The sequence below is a fragment of the Macrobrachium rosenbergii genome, chromosome 43 (assembly GCF_040412425.1).
Source record: "Macrobrachium rosenbergii isolate ZJJX-2024 chromosome 43, ASM4041242v1, whole genome shotgun sequence".
Lineage (NCBI taxonomy): Eukaryota > Metazoa > Arthropoda > Malacostraca > Decapoda > Palaemonidae > Macrobrachium > Macrobrachium rosenbergii.
This window is the reverse complement of record NC_089783.1, coordinates 10,399,248-10,414,475: the sequence shown is the minus strand read 5'-3', so window position 1 is coordinate 10,414,475 and position 15,228 is coordinate 10,399,248. Positions and strand designations below refer to the sequence as shown.

The 15,228-nt window shown below is 45.0% G+C and overlaps 1 long non-coding RNA gene across 1 annotated transcript in view; it reads left to right on the top strand.

Moving 5' to 3' along the window:
* Window positions 1-14,975, top strand: part of LOC136828487 (uncharacterized) — a 30,047-nt gene extending 15,072 nt beyond the window's left edge. Inside the window, exons 2-3 of the long non-coding RNA XR_010850061.1 lie at window positions 13,256-13,419; window positions 14,431-14,975. This is a non-coding gene — a long non-coding RNA (uncharacterized lncRNA). The remainder of the gene's footprint in view (window positions 1-13,255; window positions 13,420-14,430) is intronic.
* The last annotated feature ends 253 nt before the right edge of the window (window positions 14,976-15,228 follow it).

Below are 15,228 nucleotides of genomic sequence, written 5' to 3'. Positions count from 1 at the left end.
CGCTAGTTGGCGTTGTTGGTGGCATTCTTCCCACGCACATTTAAAAGCACTTACAGTAGACTCTGAATGGAATTTACCATAAATTAATACAATCCTGAACGTACACAATGTTTATGTAATTACAGTAGTACCGCGATACGCCACCAGGATGGCGCTCTGGTTTGTTTACATTCGCGCTTGCCACAAGCTGCCGATGCCGACGTAACTTGAGACGTTTTTCTTAATTTTTATAACAGACTCTACCGTACATTCGGCTTATTTTTAATATTGTTTTATTAATTTAATGTAATGACCAGGCTTGTTTTTCATTGTATTTATCATTAACAACAGTTTTTGTGCGTACCCGTTACAGTACATTCTGGAGTGCATATGGGCTGCCTAGCCTAGCCTGCAGCGCTCAGTCTACCACTGGTAGGCCAATTTTTTTGATACAGTATGCATTTAAAACTGTAAGAAGACTTCTAATAAGGTAAGTTATTTAACTCTGAACTTATTTAATTGTAATGTGTGTAGTGTTTTGTATAAAAAGACAAGGTTGGAGTAGTGACTGGTGGTCAGGAACGGATTAATCCATTTTCAGTTATTTCTTATGGTCGAAATTAATTCGGAATTCGACAAAATTGAATCTCGACATTCCTTCTAGAACGGATTAGCGTCGGAAACCGAGGTACCACTGTATATATATCTGCCAGGTAAGTATGAACAAACTTTATTTTATTATAAAAATATCATTTTTCCTAACTATACAAACCCGAGGTCCTTTACACTTTATGCCCACCTCATGCCACCCCTCAATCTGATACCTGGGCCAAAAGGCAAATTGGAATGTTTACATCCGGGCAGGTGGTACTCCCGCCTCCCGGACAGTAGTTAACTGTCTAACCACCTTGTTTGAAGTTTCAACGGCCGTTTCCAGCCTACCCCTGAAAGTAATCCTAATGTAAAGGACCTCGGGTTTGTATAGTTAGGAAAAATACAATTCACTTTAAAAATTGTGATATTGATAAGTGTGGCTAAAGACATTGTGAAGAACCTTGACAGGATGATTAGCTGTTGTCTGGTGCATTTCCTAATTAGTAAAACTGTGTACATCAGGTATTCTCAAGACGTGGGAACTTCTCTGCCTCACAACAAGACTGTGTGAGTGCATTTGCTGGAAATGTCCAGGTTCCGGTTAATTAGTTAGTAGGTACGTTTCTTTTGGGCGGAGTCCCAGTGTGTGAAGGGATTAGTTATCATGCAAATGATCATCCATAGACCAACACTGAACATTTTTAAAAGTCTTCGGTGAAGACCCTGTTTTTTTGAGATCTGTCGATTAAGACTGAACATTGCTGATTGAAGGTAGGAACCAATTTTAGATTTCCCAAACTGTAGATTGTTTCTTTCTTTTAACATATGTCTCACTTGTGTCAAGCATTTATTACATTGTGTGTACTTTATAAGTAACATAGAAGGAATTCCCATATCTTTATTTTTATGCAATTGTTAACAAGGGTTTTATTTGATTTCTTCAGATGTTTCACTGAGGAAGAGGTGAAAATGTACTCATTGGGAATATCCTGGACTTTGACTTATTTTGACCTATTGTTGGATAACGATGTGGAGAGAAAAATTAGTTAGAGATGATGAACTTTAATATGTCTGATCAGTTGGTGAACATTAGTATTCATTTTATTTCATATCTTGTTTCTGGCAATCCAGTTATGTTAGAGTTTTGTCAAATAAATGATTTTGGGTACAGCTTGTTTCGCTATAGACCTAGAGAGAGAGAGAGAGAGAGAGAGAGAGAGAGAGAGAGAGAGAGAGAGAGAGAGAGAGAGAATGCAGGTGTGTAGGTACAGATGTGCATTACCAGTAGCCTTTTTGATGTGGTCACTATCAAGCTGCCAGTAGATGGGACTTCTCGACTTTGTAGAAAAAGGTAACCAATGAAATTTCCTCTCGACCAGGTAACACATCCATCACATTGCAATACACTCCCTAAACACCTGAATTAGCCCTGGTCACTGACCAGCCAGAACTATATCCCCATAATTTTACTCACAAAGTGGGTAATTAACTGTCAGCGTTACCAATGCTACAGGAAAAATCTTGTCAAATGAGTTACCTGAGGTACCGTTGACAACGTTGCTGCAAATACCGGCCGACAGAGTCCGACATCCCCAATTGTTATTTGTTCACTGTGCTGTGTGGGTGTGTCCCACATCCGGTGAACTTTTGGTCATTTAGCCCGACCCCCATTTAAAGAATTTGGACATCAGATTACGATTTTGGACTGTTTTCAACGCCTTTCCTACTGGATTTATACTCTATTGACTAGTCGGATTTGGAACTTCTCTCCCGGTTTTAACTTTGGATCGGTACTTTGGACTTGTTTGGACAAGTCAGACAAGAAGATGTCGCCGTCTGCTAGCGCCGCTGTTTCCACTTCGTCTACATCTTCGACAACTGAGTCTTTTACTGCTGGAGATGCTGCTGCTCATCGGTCCTGCACATCTGGCAAGCGTAGGATGAGTAACCTCAAACACGATCGACATTCTGTTTGTATTTTATGTGTAGGGTTACAATCAGTAGATAAGGAAGTGTTAGCTTTAGGATTATTCAAGAATTTAGAGGACAGTTTATCATCCAGTATGTCTAGCCTATTTCTAGCCTGATGAGTAAGTTAACAGAGAATAGATATAGTGATAGTAATCATTCTTTTTCAGCCCCCCCTGCCTGTTCCAGAACCAGCCGTAATGGGTGCCGGGGGTCATGGAGAACCGCAAGCTTCGAAGGTAGGTTCTGCCAGGCTCCCCGGCGCAGAGCAGGCAGTGTTGGCAGCCCATTCCCCCCTTCCCACTCAAGGTGTAAGTTCAGAGGTTGATGTAGAGTTAGGTAAGACACAGACTAGTAGGGAAAATAGGTTAGGAAGTGTTCAGAAAGAGAAGTGGAAGGTGCAGTCGTCGTCTTGTTCGGGTTCGGTTGGGGTTTCTAGCGTGACGACTTCGTCTTGGATCCATCTTTGGTTTTATTTCCTGCTTTGAGTTTTTTACAACAGAAGGTTTCTAAGTCCGTGGTTCATTGTTCGGATATGGTTTCGAGTTTGCCGGGTTCTGTAGTGTTGGCGAATGCTCCTTCGTCCTTGAAGGTTCCTTTTCCTTCGGTGGATGAGTTTGGTTCGTCTTGCGGTGGTGGTAATTCTGGTGATAGGGTTTTCAATTTAGCTCAGTATAATGCAGAATTGTTGGGTTTGTCACAGGGTTATAGATTACTAGTTAGGCAATGTTTTGAATTCTAGGTTTGTTCCGACATGATATACAAACCGTCGGTCCTTTACATTAGGAATTACTTTTCAGGCGTAGGCTGGAAACGGCCGTTAAACTCTTGAGCAAGGTGGTTAGGCAGTAACTACCGCCAGGTAGGCGGGGATACCCGCCTGGCCAGATGTAAACATTCCAGTTTGCTTTCGGCTGTCATGCGTTGCTGACTTGTTTTTCGTTCTCTCTGCCTGACTGTCGTCAAGCTCTTATTATCCCGGTGGGATCTTTCTGTATTTTTAGTCATATATACGTGTGTTTGATATTTATTAATACAAACCCATGATTTGTAATAACCTTGCATAAGCTGTCGTTCCCAGCGCTGTGTCTTGGGTTTGACGGCCAAGGGCGTTATTGGAGAAACGTAACCGAGTGATAATGCTTCTCTTCCAGGCGCCCCTGTACATTCGGAGATATAGTTTGGGAGGCAATATCTTCACTCCCCTACATTCATCGGGACGTAAGAGTTCGTTCCCTTCTTGGGCTTCCGCCCTCCGTGTATAAGGAGCATCACTAATTCCTTCCTACTTATGCTGAGTGTTGCTTGGAGAACTGGGGGCCGGGTGGGAGGTTGTGGCTGTTGTCGGTAAGTTCTGCTTCCACGGCGCCCATGGTGGCCTCCCCTCCGTCCTTTTTTCTTTTCCCGTAGGTTCTTCCTTCCCCCTTTAGTGGATCTCTCTCCTTGGCCCTCTTCGCTCACTCGTCGGGCGAAGACCAGCGGCGGGGAGCGATCGGGTGACCTCTTGTAGAGTACCTCCTCCCACTGCGTAGGGCAGTTCCCCTTGTAGTGAGAGGAGTCTCCCTCTATTAATCATCTTTGCTTTTCTTTCAGGTTGACAGTGAGCATCGCAGACACAGCAGTAGTTGGTTGGATATATCAAAGGATATCGCTCATGAAGCAGTCCCGACATTCATTCAGTGTTGCTTCGGGATCGACCACAATATCTGGTTAGATGACATATTTCCACGTCGGGATCATTCTGACTCTGTTCCCGCTGATGTGGATCGATCGCTGTCATTGCTGGTCTTCATTTATGCTGTTGCACAGCCTCCGGCGTACCTGTGGTCCATCTACTCCTGCTGTTCCCTGTGTTATGCTCTTGTCAACTCGACGACAGTCTCTGGGCTGCTCTTCCTGGTCTCCTGCCGCAGCCACCCTGATCATTCCTGTCGCTGCTGGTGACTTTCATGGGACATTTCTGTCCCTTGCAGTAGCTCCTGCCTTCCGAACTGCTAACGTAGCTCCTGCATCGGCTGTCCTGATCGTGCCCGCTACTTCTCCTAGTGGTCATGCCCTGGGCCGCTTCCGTTGTGTTCCTGCCAGCTGCCCTGGAGGTTATGATGTCTGCCATCTTGTAGAAGATCTGGGCATGAAGGGGAAGGAAGTCACCCTGTTGAAGTGGTGTTCCTGGCCATTGTAATAGCTCCTGCTCTCCAAACCTCTGCTGTAGCTCCTGCACCAGCTGTCCTGATCATGCCTGCCACTTCTCCTGGCGGCCGTGCCAGGGGCTGCTTCCGTTGTGTTCCTGCCAGCTGCCCCAGGGGTTACGATGTCCGCCATCCTGTAGAAGATGTCGGCGTGAAGATGAAGGAAGTCACCCTGTTGAAGTGGTGTTCCTGGCCGTTGCAGTAGCTCCTGCCTTCCGAACCGCTGCCGTAGCTCCTGCATCGGCTGTCCTGATCATGCCTGCTGCTTCTCGTGGTGGTAGTGTCCTGGGCCGCATCTGTTGTGTTCCTGCCGGACTACCCTGGAGGTTACAATGCTTCGTGTCCACCATCCTGTAGAAGATGTCGGAGTGGAAGTAGCCGCCGTCCTCTTCATCTTATCTTCGATTTTGTCTTCTGCTGTGTCTTCCCTTCCTCTCCTGAGGTCCAAGGGGGTCCCGAGAATCGGACAGACCTCCATCGGCCGAAGGAGAGGAATGCTGCTTCTTCCCCTTGATGCCCTTGGACGTCTAGGGACTGCCTCCTACCGAGGGGGCAATGGGTCTCTCGTTGGCTCTTCCGACCTTCGGGTTAGAAAACTTATTCGCATAGCCCTGGGTTTTGCGTTTCGGAAGCTGTGGGCACGCAGACCTCGGTTTGCAATCCCGTTCCCAGTCCTGGAGGTTCCACCTCTAAGATGGGGGCTGCTTCGGGCGCTCGTTCACGAGCCGCCCCGAGTGCTCGAGATTCTATGGAATATCGAGTATCCTGATCTGGTCTGGAGAGATGTTCCTGGGCCCAGTGCGGGAGCAGTGTGAGAGAAATTGCCGAGGCACCTAGGTGTCTCGGCTCCTCTTCCTGCTAGCACCGCAAGCGCTCCCTGAGTGCTTGCCAGTGCTCGGTCGGGTTCCCAGCCTGGTGTCTCGATCCTGTCGGTTTGAACATCAGAAGAAGCAGGGAAGAGATTCCCTTTGGGAGTCCTGCGGGACTTCTAAGGGACTGACTCTCTTCCAGGGACAAGTTTCTCTCGTTGACTCTTCCCGCCCTTGGGCAGGAATCGATTCGCATTCTCCTGTGGGATCTTGCATTTTGGTGGCCGCGAGAGCGCGGCCTCTCGAGGCCACGCCCTCATTGCCAGTCTTGGAAGTCTGCATCTAAGACTGGTTCTTTCGATCTATTAGGGAACAAGGCAGCCGCTCCTGATTTTTGGAAGTCTCGTGGGTGGCTCGAATTCTATGAATCACGAGCGCTCTCCTGACGAGAGGCACAGGACGAGAGAAAGTGCCAAGACACCCAGGTGTCTGGTTGCCGGGACACCCTGGTGTCTGGGTGCCGAGACGCCCGGGTGTCTTGGTGCCGAGACGCGCGGGTGTCTGGGTGTCTCGATACTGCCTGCCAGCTGCTTCGGTTGCTCGGCCGGGCTTCATTCTTGTGTCTTGGTCTTTAGGGTTCGAGCATGCAAGATAGCAGACACAGAATTCCCCTTTGAACCTTCTTCTCGAGGGGCCTTGGCCTCGAAGGAGTTTAGAGTTCGGGAAACTAGCAATTGTTCACAGCAGACGAGTCCGGCCTGCCCAGTTACGATTGTGTTTGAGCGATTGGCTTGGCTAGGCTTGGCCCCCGGTCGCGCTTACGAGACTGGCTCGGCTCGGCTTGACTCGGCTTGCCAGACTGGCTTGGCTCAGCTCGACTCGCCCCGCCTGCCTCCCAGTCCGCCGCATACCAACCAGCTGGATTGCGTTCGTGTGATCCGCTCGGCCCTTCTTGGTTTTTTCCAATTCGGGTTCTTGGCTATGTTCGAGTGAACTTTTTGCTCTTCTTCCCCCATGTGGCAGTAATCTCCTTCGGTTGATTATCGCTCATGGTCCGCCTCTCCTGCTTATCTTACTGGCAGGACAGGTAGGGATACTCTTTCTCCTCACCTGTTCCCTTCTCCTCTTGGTTGTTCCGAGAGGCGCGAGACGGACAGAGAGCTCCGACGAAATTATCTTTGGAGTTCGGCTGCCTGGCGTTCTTTGGTTGTCGGCCCCCCGATTCTCTCGTAGTATAACCAGGTAGCCGAGGAGGGTTTCATGAGATCTGTCAAGGTCTCCCTCCAAGGGGAGAGGTACAGGAGTTTCACGCTTCAGAAACAACGAGGGTCTTCCTCTTCAAGTTGTGATCGCCCCCATGTTTTTGGAGAACTTCGTGCCGACGAATTGGCGCGAGGATCCCCGGGACAGGACCGCAGCTCCCCCAATGAATAACCTTCATCACTCACAACCCTTGCAGTTCCCGAGGGACCAAGAGTGTTGGGGACCGCCGCGGTCCTGGGTTCCGAGAGCGTTCTCGACCCGATAAATTCTTTTCTTCGAAGGAGTTAATTCAGGTCGAGACACCGAGCTTCCACCCCTGCCTCGACAGAATATGAATTCTTCTTGCCTCGGAGGGTCTTGCCGACTGCAGTTTTTTGGGCAATTCTGGTGCTAAGAAGAAGGACTTTGTCCCAATTTGGATCTCCCTGAGGATCTCCCTTAGGAACGAACCTTTACTTGGTTCTGCCTTTCTCTTCAGAGATTTGCCAGATACCTCGGTAATCAAAGTTTGTACCAGGGCACCGACTTGTCCTTTGGACAATGGCAAGAACTTTGGGTCTTAGTCATCTCAACTCGACCTTGAGTTCAAGCCAGCCCCCCTCAACTCCTTAGCTAAGAAGTCCTAGGCTTCAGAAGAAGATTGCAACTGCTGATGCCTGGACGAAATGATACTTATTGAGTCTCTGGAACTGGCAGCGACATTGCCGAGACCTGGGAATGGATTCCTTCAGGAGAAGTATCTATTTCCCTTAGGTCTCGGCAATTCCTTCCATCGAACTTCCATCCCACCTCCTCTCCTGTGCTCCCAGTTCGGGAAATGCCAGCCCGGCTAGAGCTAATTAGCTCAGTACCCTGTCATCTTGCAATAGCTTCCCCATGGTGGAGATTGGAAGTCTGCTTCCATTCCTCCGTCCTTCTTTCCTCTTCGATTTATGAGGAAAGAGTTAGGCTAATGCTTGACTGAAGGAACCTTTGAATATGCTTGCATATTCCCCTCTACTTACAGATTCACAGATTGAGGAATAGGCACACTCTGGTAAGACCTTGTCCTGAAGTTGTGTGACCGAGAAGATTAGTACCTGCTCATCACCGTCCGTCCTCAAGGCGCACTCTGGGGCTCAGGGCAGCCTTTTGGCCATCCGAGAATTCAGGATGGGTTTTGGGGCACTCACTGGTTTCGTTGAACAACAAACCACAGTACAGTAGTGACATTTGTCGACAAACAAGAGGCAATCGTTTTTTCCTCTTGTTTCATCTCGACATTTGCAGGTACTCGAGTGTCGTTCTATTGCACACTCGACAGCTCAATTAACCACATGCATTCCTGGCCTCGGGTTTGAGTGATTGGGACGGAACATGCTGCTCACTCTTTCTTCATGAAGATTCATGCAGAGACTGCTCGACTGAGAAATCCCTACCGTTCTTCTGTTGCCTCCCCGCACACAAGTCGGTAGTTTTTTCTCGCTCATTCATACCAGACCAGGGGCCACTCCGGTGAGGCATACTGTCTTTTGGGTGAAAACTTGATATCGACGTTTTTTCCTTCCGTATTTGTCCGTTTCACTAGGGGTTCACAAATATTGCTCACCCCGAGTTACAGACAAATACTTGAAGACTTCGCCTTCATCCGACCTGATTGCCGAGGCATCGAGAAGAATTCCGCTTGACCCAACCTCCTGTAGCAGCTACAGAAGAAGCAGTTCTTGAGGCAGTACATCCCTGTGTGTTCAGGACTGGGAGACTTTCCAGCTTTCCTTGCAAGCATAGGCTTTCTCGCCGAGCAGCAACGGATATAGCTGGAAATCCCTTGAAGTCCTCTGCAACACTGTCCTAGGGACTGGATCCATCTTCACTGGTGGTGTCTTTGTCAGAACTTCTTCTCGGGTCAGAGTTGCTCGTCAAGTCTGGACTTCCTCGTCTTCTCCACCGAGGGTTGCTTCTCTCTATTTCATTTGCGAAGAACATAGGCCCTTGCGACCTAGTCTTCTATCTGAGGTAGCCTTCGTCTCCTCAGTCGAGAGTTAGCTACGGACAAGAAGCTTCTTCAGTCGTGCTGTCCCAGGGAACTGTTCCCTGGGTGGCATGTGATTCCCATTTAGGGTTCCTGTCCGTGCTCTGCACTCGCCTTACGAGAGTCGTCGGATAGAGATATGCCCTCTTAGGACCATCTCTCATCTTACCCTGGCCTTGGTGTAGGTGGACTCCGAATCCGTTGGCATCTACTGTCGGGTTCGAGTCCTTCTTGTTCCCCTCCTCCTTGGACTTTGTGTCAATAATCCAGATCATTCGTTACCTTGTCCTATTAGGGAGCTGTGGTACTTTCCGAAAGGCTCGACATTCCTAACCTGGATGTTGTCAACGTTTTCGCTAGTACTGTCTCTCCCAAGGAAGAAGTGTCTAAGGACACATCTTCCTCCTGACTTCGTGAAGCGATTAAGGAGGTACTTGGCAGCTGACGACGACGATACCGGTACCTTTCATCTGAGAGCTCACGAAGTCGATGGCTTGGTCCATCCCTCGCATTCCGGAAGTTTCTGTCTGTCTGGAAGCAAGACACAGTCTCGTAGACCACTCTTGTTTTCTTCCTTCAGTCTTGCCCACAGGCCCTTGGAACCCTTTTTCCTTGGTTCTGTGGTGTCTGCTCAACAAGTTGTGTTGTCTTACCTGGCTCCTTCAAGAGGACGAGTAGCATCTCACCTAAGGTGTTGGTTCTGGAAGTGAGAAGGATTCCGAGAGTGACTGGCCTCTCTTCCTCCTCCTTCCCCGTCCTCCAGCTTCTCCTCCTTAGGGATGAGAATAGTACTTGAACCAATAGCTGCTTGAACTGGCATTGATGCGGTAAGACTACACATCGAGCACCCGTTCTATTTTTCTTATAGAATCATAGAAGCAATTCCGCTCCTTCCTCTAGCAAGGGGAGGAAGGAGAGACTGGCAATAAGGGAACCCTATCTCGGCTTTCCCTTACTGCCTCCGACTCTAGATCCTTCCAGCCTATTTTGTAGGAGTTACGTTTCATCACTCATGCGAAAGGGTCCAGTATCTGACATTTGATCTAGCAGTTCCTACACTCCGATCAATATGTCAGAGGCGTGGTACTCCTCCTCGCTCTTTCGACCAGGAGGAGTAGCCCAGGTGTGCAGAACTCCAGTCAGTTCAGGAGACTCACTCAGATTCCTCCCTCCAACCAGTGAGTCTTCTTAATGTAAAGGACCGACGGTTTGTATATCGTGTTGGAACAGATCACAATTTTTGAAAGTAAATTGTATTATTCCTAACTATACAAACCTAAGGTCCTTTACATTGCATACTATGCCCACCTCATGCCACCCCTCAATCTGAACCTGGACCGAAAGGCAAACTGGAATGTTTACATCCGGGCAGGCGGGTATTCCCGCCTACCTGGCGGTAGTTACTGCCTAACCACCTTGCTCAAGAGTTTAATGGCCGTTTCCAGCCTATGCCTGAAAGTAATTCCTAATGTAAAGGACCTTAGGTTTGTATAGTTAGGAAAAATACAATATACTTTCAAAAATTGTGATTTTTGGTTGCTGAGCGTCCGAGCATTCAGTGGGATCCGAGTGCCCAGTGTCTAGGCATCCAGTATCTGAGTTTCCACCTGGACTCTCTTCAGTCTGTTTTCTACCTTCGTCTGATAGCTCAAGACGAGCTGACACTACTTCCTTTTTTGCGTCAGTGAGTGTCTCAGAGTCCTGTCTTTTGCAGACAGGGACTGTTGTGTCCAGAAGTATAAGATTGTTGTAGGAAGCCCCCTTCTCTGGCATTTTCTTCGTCTTCCTAGGAGTCTCTCAGGGAGTTGGAAGTTTGTTTTTCTTTGTTGAGGGAGCAAGTCAAGTGACTTTTGTCCTTCCCCCCTCTGATGCTTCGACAGAACTTAGACCTGCTTGTCAAAGGTCACATCAAGATTTCAAAGTAAGGTCTTTCTGAACAGGGTAATGGCCTCTCAGAATCTCAGAGTGACCCTAGATGCTCCCATGTGGCCTCATGCAGAATGGTTCCCTGATCACCTAACCGTACTGTCAGAAGCTCCAAGAGAGATTCCTCCATGGCAAAACCTTCTGTGTCATCCCCACTTCCAGAGATACCACTGCTTAGTAGGGTCCCTTTCTCTTCATGGATGGAGACTATCTGGTATCTCCCCTGGGCGAGAGGCTTTTTTTGCAGAGCAGCATCGGAGATGTCTGGCCATCTCAGAAGCTCTTCCTCAACCATGTACCAGGGCAAGTGGGCCGTTTACTGTGGTTGGTGGCCTCAAAGGGATCTCTCTTCAGTCGGAGCTTCTCTTCAGCAAGTAGCAGACTTTCTTGTTTTTCTCCACAGAGAGAAATGACTTTCTGTGTCTTCCATCAAGGGCTACAGAGCTGCCTTGAGTGCAGTTCTATGTATGAGGAATGTTGATCTCTCTTTCTCGTGGGAAATCTCTGCTTCTCAAGAGCTTTGAGCAGTCTTGTCCTCCAAAAGAACTTAGACCACCCAGTTGGGACTTGACTTTGGTACTGGGCAGCCTCACCCATACTCCTTTTGAGCCTTTACGCCGTACATCAGACAGAAACTTGATTCTCAAGACGGTTTTCCTTTTGGCCCTGGCCTCTTCGAAACGAGTTGGTGAACTCTATGACCTATCCTTTGATGCCAAGCATACAAGGGGTTGGACATCTGTAGCCTTCAAATTTGTCACGGAATTCATGGCTAAGACTCAAAACCCCTCTTCTCATGATGACAGATTTTAATCTTTTTCCATACTGTCTCTTAATGACTTTGTTGACAACGATCTGGATGAATTGCTCCTTTTCCCTGTCAGAGCTCTACGCTGTTATCTGAAAAGGACTCATCATCTCAGACCGGGGTTCCGAAGACTTTCCTTAGCACTGGCTGGAACAAGAAAGAAGTGTCCAAGAATACGATCTCCTCTTGGCTTCTTGAAACTATTCGACATGCTTATAGTTCGACTTCATGCCCCAGTCCTAACAAAGTGCATACAAGAGCACATGATGTTAGAGGGCTAGGCCCTTTTTGGCATTCAAAAAGAACTTTTCTGCTCAAAGGATTTTGAAGGCTGGCACTTGGCTTTGTCAAATTGTATTTATCCTTATGTTAAGACCGAAGGTTTGTTAGTTATAAAATTTATTTAAAATTTGTCCTTTTATTTGTATTTTATTTAATTTTCTCTTTGCTCTGGCAGATCTAATGTAAGTTTTGTTATTATTTCAATTTTACTCTAGTTTCTGAGCAGATATATCTTGTCATTCATGTTTTCATTTTTAATTTAAATACATATTAACATGACTTAGTAGGTTTTGCTGTTACAGAGGCCTAGTTTATTTGTATTTTATTTGATTTCCTTTCTGCTGTGATAGATATATTGTAAGTTTTGTTATTATTGTTATCAGTATTATCTAAAATACATCCCAGAATGCCATGAACTTGCTAACCATACTCCCAAAGATAAGAATACACCAGTGAATTACAAACTTACTAGGAGCAACAGCATCCATCAAAGAGCCTGAGAAATTTATCTGCAGTGTTGTAGTATAGGTTATATAAGACTTGTAGGAATGAGCAAGTAGACATCCAATGCCTGAACTCTCTTAGGGCTCACCTGAAGAATTCCTTCTTAATATTAGCAGTTGTGACTTGGACCATTGACACATGGTCTCTTGTTTGTCGCTTTTTGTAAGTTGTATTTTAACAGAAATCTTTCACACTCACAATTGATCCTTAATCCCCTTTTCCTGCTGAACAACAGCACCAGTATGCAGTAAATGTGCCTCACTGTAGAACTCAGTTCCAGAGGGCCTTTATTCATCACACTGTTGGACTGTGGAGCAGCCTCCCAGAGGATGTTGTACAATTGGAACTTAAGAAGTTCAAGCAAAGATGCAATGCACTACTACCTTAGCAGTATTCGCCTTGCATTTTAATACGTTTTTACCTATCTAGTAATGTATTAATTTATTTTTTTCTTGCAAGTAAGATCTATTCTTTCTTTATTTCCCTTTACCTCCTCTTACTTCTTACTAGTGAACACCATATTCTTTGGAAGCTTGAATTTCAAGTTGGTGGTCCCTGTGGGCGTGTTGCATATGAATAGGGTTCATCTTCGTAATAATGATAATAATAATAATTAAACAAGAAGTAGGGTTTGGGAACAAGGTAGTGTTTTAAAAATTACATGGCCAGGTGGTACAATTTTATGCAGGTTACTGTAGGCAAAAACTTGAGAATTATGAAGTTAAACATGAAAACAGTGACTCAAGATGTAGTGAAGGTATTAAATTTATAATGTATTGCTTATGTAGGTTTCAATTTTAACAACTTTTTGTGCAAAAGTTGAGGGTAAGATTAGTACTGTAAATGTGTCAGAGTTTTTCCTGTCTGAATTATTTGTGAATGTTTTCAGTGCCATTACTAAAATCTTGATTTTTTTTTGCAGATTATGGAATTTGCACAGTCTATAGCTTACACTGAAGAATCATCCTTTAAATTCTGGCCCAAGGAACAAGAGCTCCTCATTCTGGCATAAGGGCAACGTCGTTTAAAATCTGAGACATTGAATTTGCTCCAGCGTCACCTACCGACCTTTCCATCACATCTTCAGTTGAGGATAAGAATTTAATAGAATTACACATTTCTTGTTGCTGCTTTGCAGCAAAGTATAATGACTGATATCTTGTCTTGTGGAGTGTATATGTATGAATTTATGTATGAGTGATGTGTATGGAGGCCTATAGTTTTTTTTAGTTTTTAAGATGATTCTTCAGAGGTACCTGTGTACCTACATGATAGTTTTGGCTTAATAGGTACCTTGGAACATGAAAGTGTTTTTTATATGTTGTATAGTGAATGTTTGACTGTGTGAGTGTATTGGCTGATCTTTGATAGGTTCATTCGCTTATTATTAATTTTTCCTTCCCTTCTCAGTATTCCAGTCTTGAAACCTCAACTGTTATAGCCTGCACTTTAATATTGTCTAGGTTTCTGATAAGCAGCAGAGTGTGTTAAGTAATAAAGACCTTATATTGTAGCTTATATAGTACTTGAATATTGTCTAGGTTTCTGATAAGTAGCAGAGTTTGTTAAGTAACAAAGACCTTATATTGTAGCTTATACTTGAATATTGTCTAGGTTTCTGATAGGTAACAAAGTCTGTAAAGTAACAAATACCATACATTGCAGCTATTCCTCCTCTTACTTCTTCCTAATGAACACCATATTCTTTGGAAGCTTGAATTTCAAGTCATTGGTCCCTGTTGGCTTGTTCCATATGAATAGGGTTCATCTCCGTAATATAATGATAATAATAATAATTAAACAAGAAGTAGAATTTGGAACAAGGTAGTGTTTTAAAAATTACATGGCCAGGTGGTACAATTTTATTTAGGTTACTGTAGGTAAAAACTTAAGATTATGAAGTTAAACATGAAAACGGTGACTTAAGATGCTAGTGAAGGTATTAAATTTATAATATATTGCTTATGTAGGTTTCAATTTTAACAACTTTTTGTGCAAAGTTGAGGGTAAGATTAGTAAATGTTTCAGAGTTTTTCCCTGTCTGAATTATTTGTGAATGTTTTCAGTGCCATTACTAAAATCTTGATTTTTTTGCAGATTTTGGAATTTGCACAAAGTCTAGAGCTTACACTGAAGAATCATCCTTTAAATTCTGGCCCAAGGAGCAAGAGCTCCTCATTCTGGCATAGGGGCAGCGTTGTTTAAAATCGGAGACACTGAATTTGCTCCAGCGTCATCTACCGACCTTCCCATCACATTTTCAGTTGAGGATAAGAATTTAATAGAATTACACATTTCTTGTTGCTGCTTTGCAGCAAAGTATAATGACTGATATCTTGTCTTGTAGGGTGTATATGTATGAATTTATGTATGAGTGATGTGTATGGAGGCCTATAGTTTTTTTAGCTTTTAAGATGATTCTTCAGAGGTACCTGTGTACCTACACAATAGTTTTGGCTTAATAGGTACCTTGGAACACGAAAGTGTTTTTTTTATATGTTATATAGTGAATGTTTGACTGTATGAGTGTATTGGCTGATCTTTGATAGGTTCATTCACTTATTACAGTATTCATTTTTCCTTCTCTTCTCAGTATCTGAGCCTTGAAACCTCAAGTGTTATAGCCTGCACTTTAATATGGTCTAGGTTTCTGATAGGTAGCAGAGTATGTTAAGTAATAAAGACCTTATATTGTAGCTTATATAGTACCTGAATATTGTCTAGGTTTCTGATAAGTAGCAGAGTTTGTTAAGTAATAAAGACCTTATGTGTAGCTTATATAATCACGTGGATATTGTCTAGGTTTCTGATAAGTAGCAGAGTTTGTTAAGTAATAAAGACCTTATATTGTAGCTTATATAGTACGTGAATATTGTCTAGGTTTCTGATAAGTAG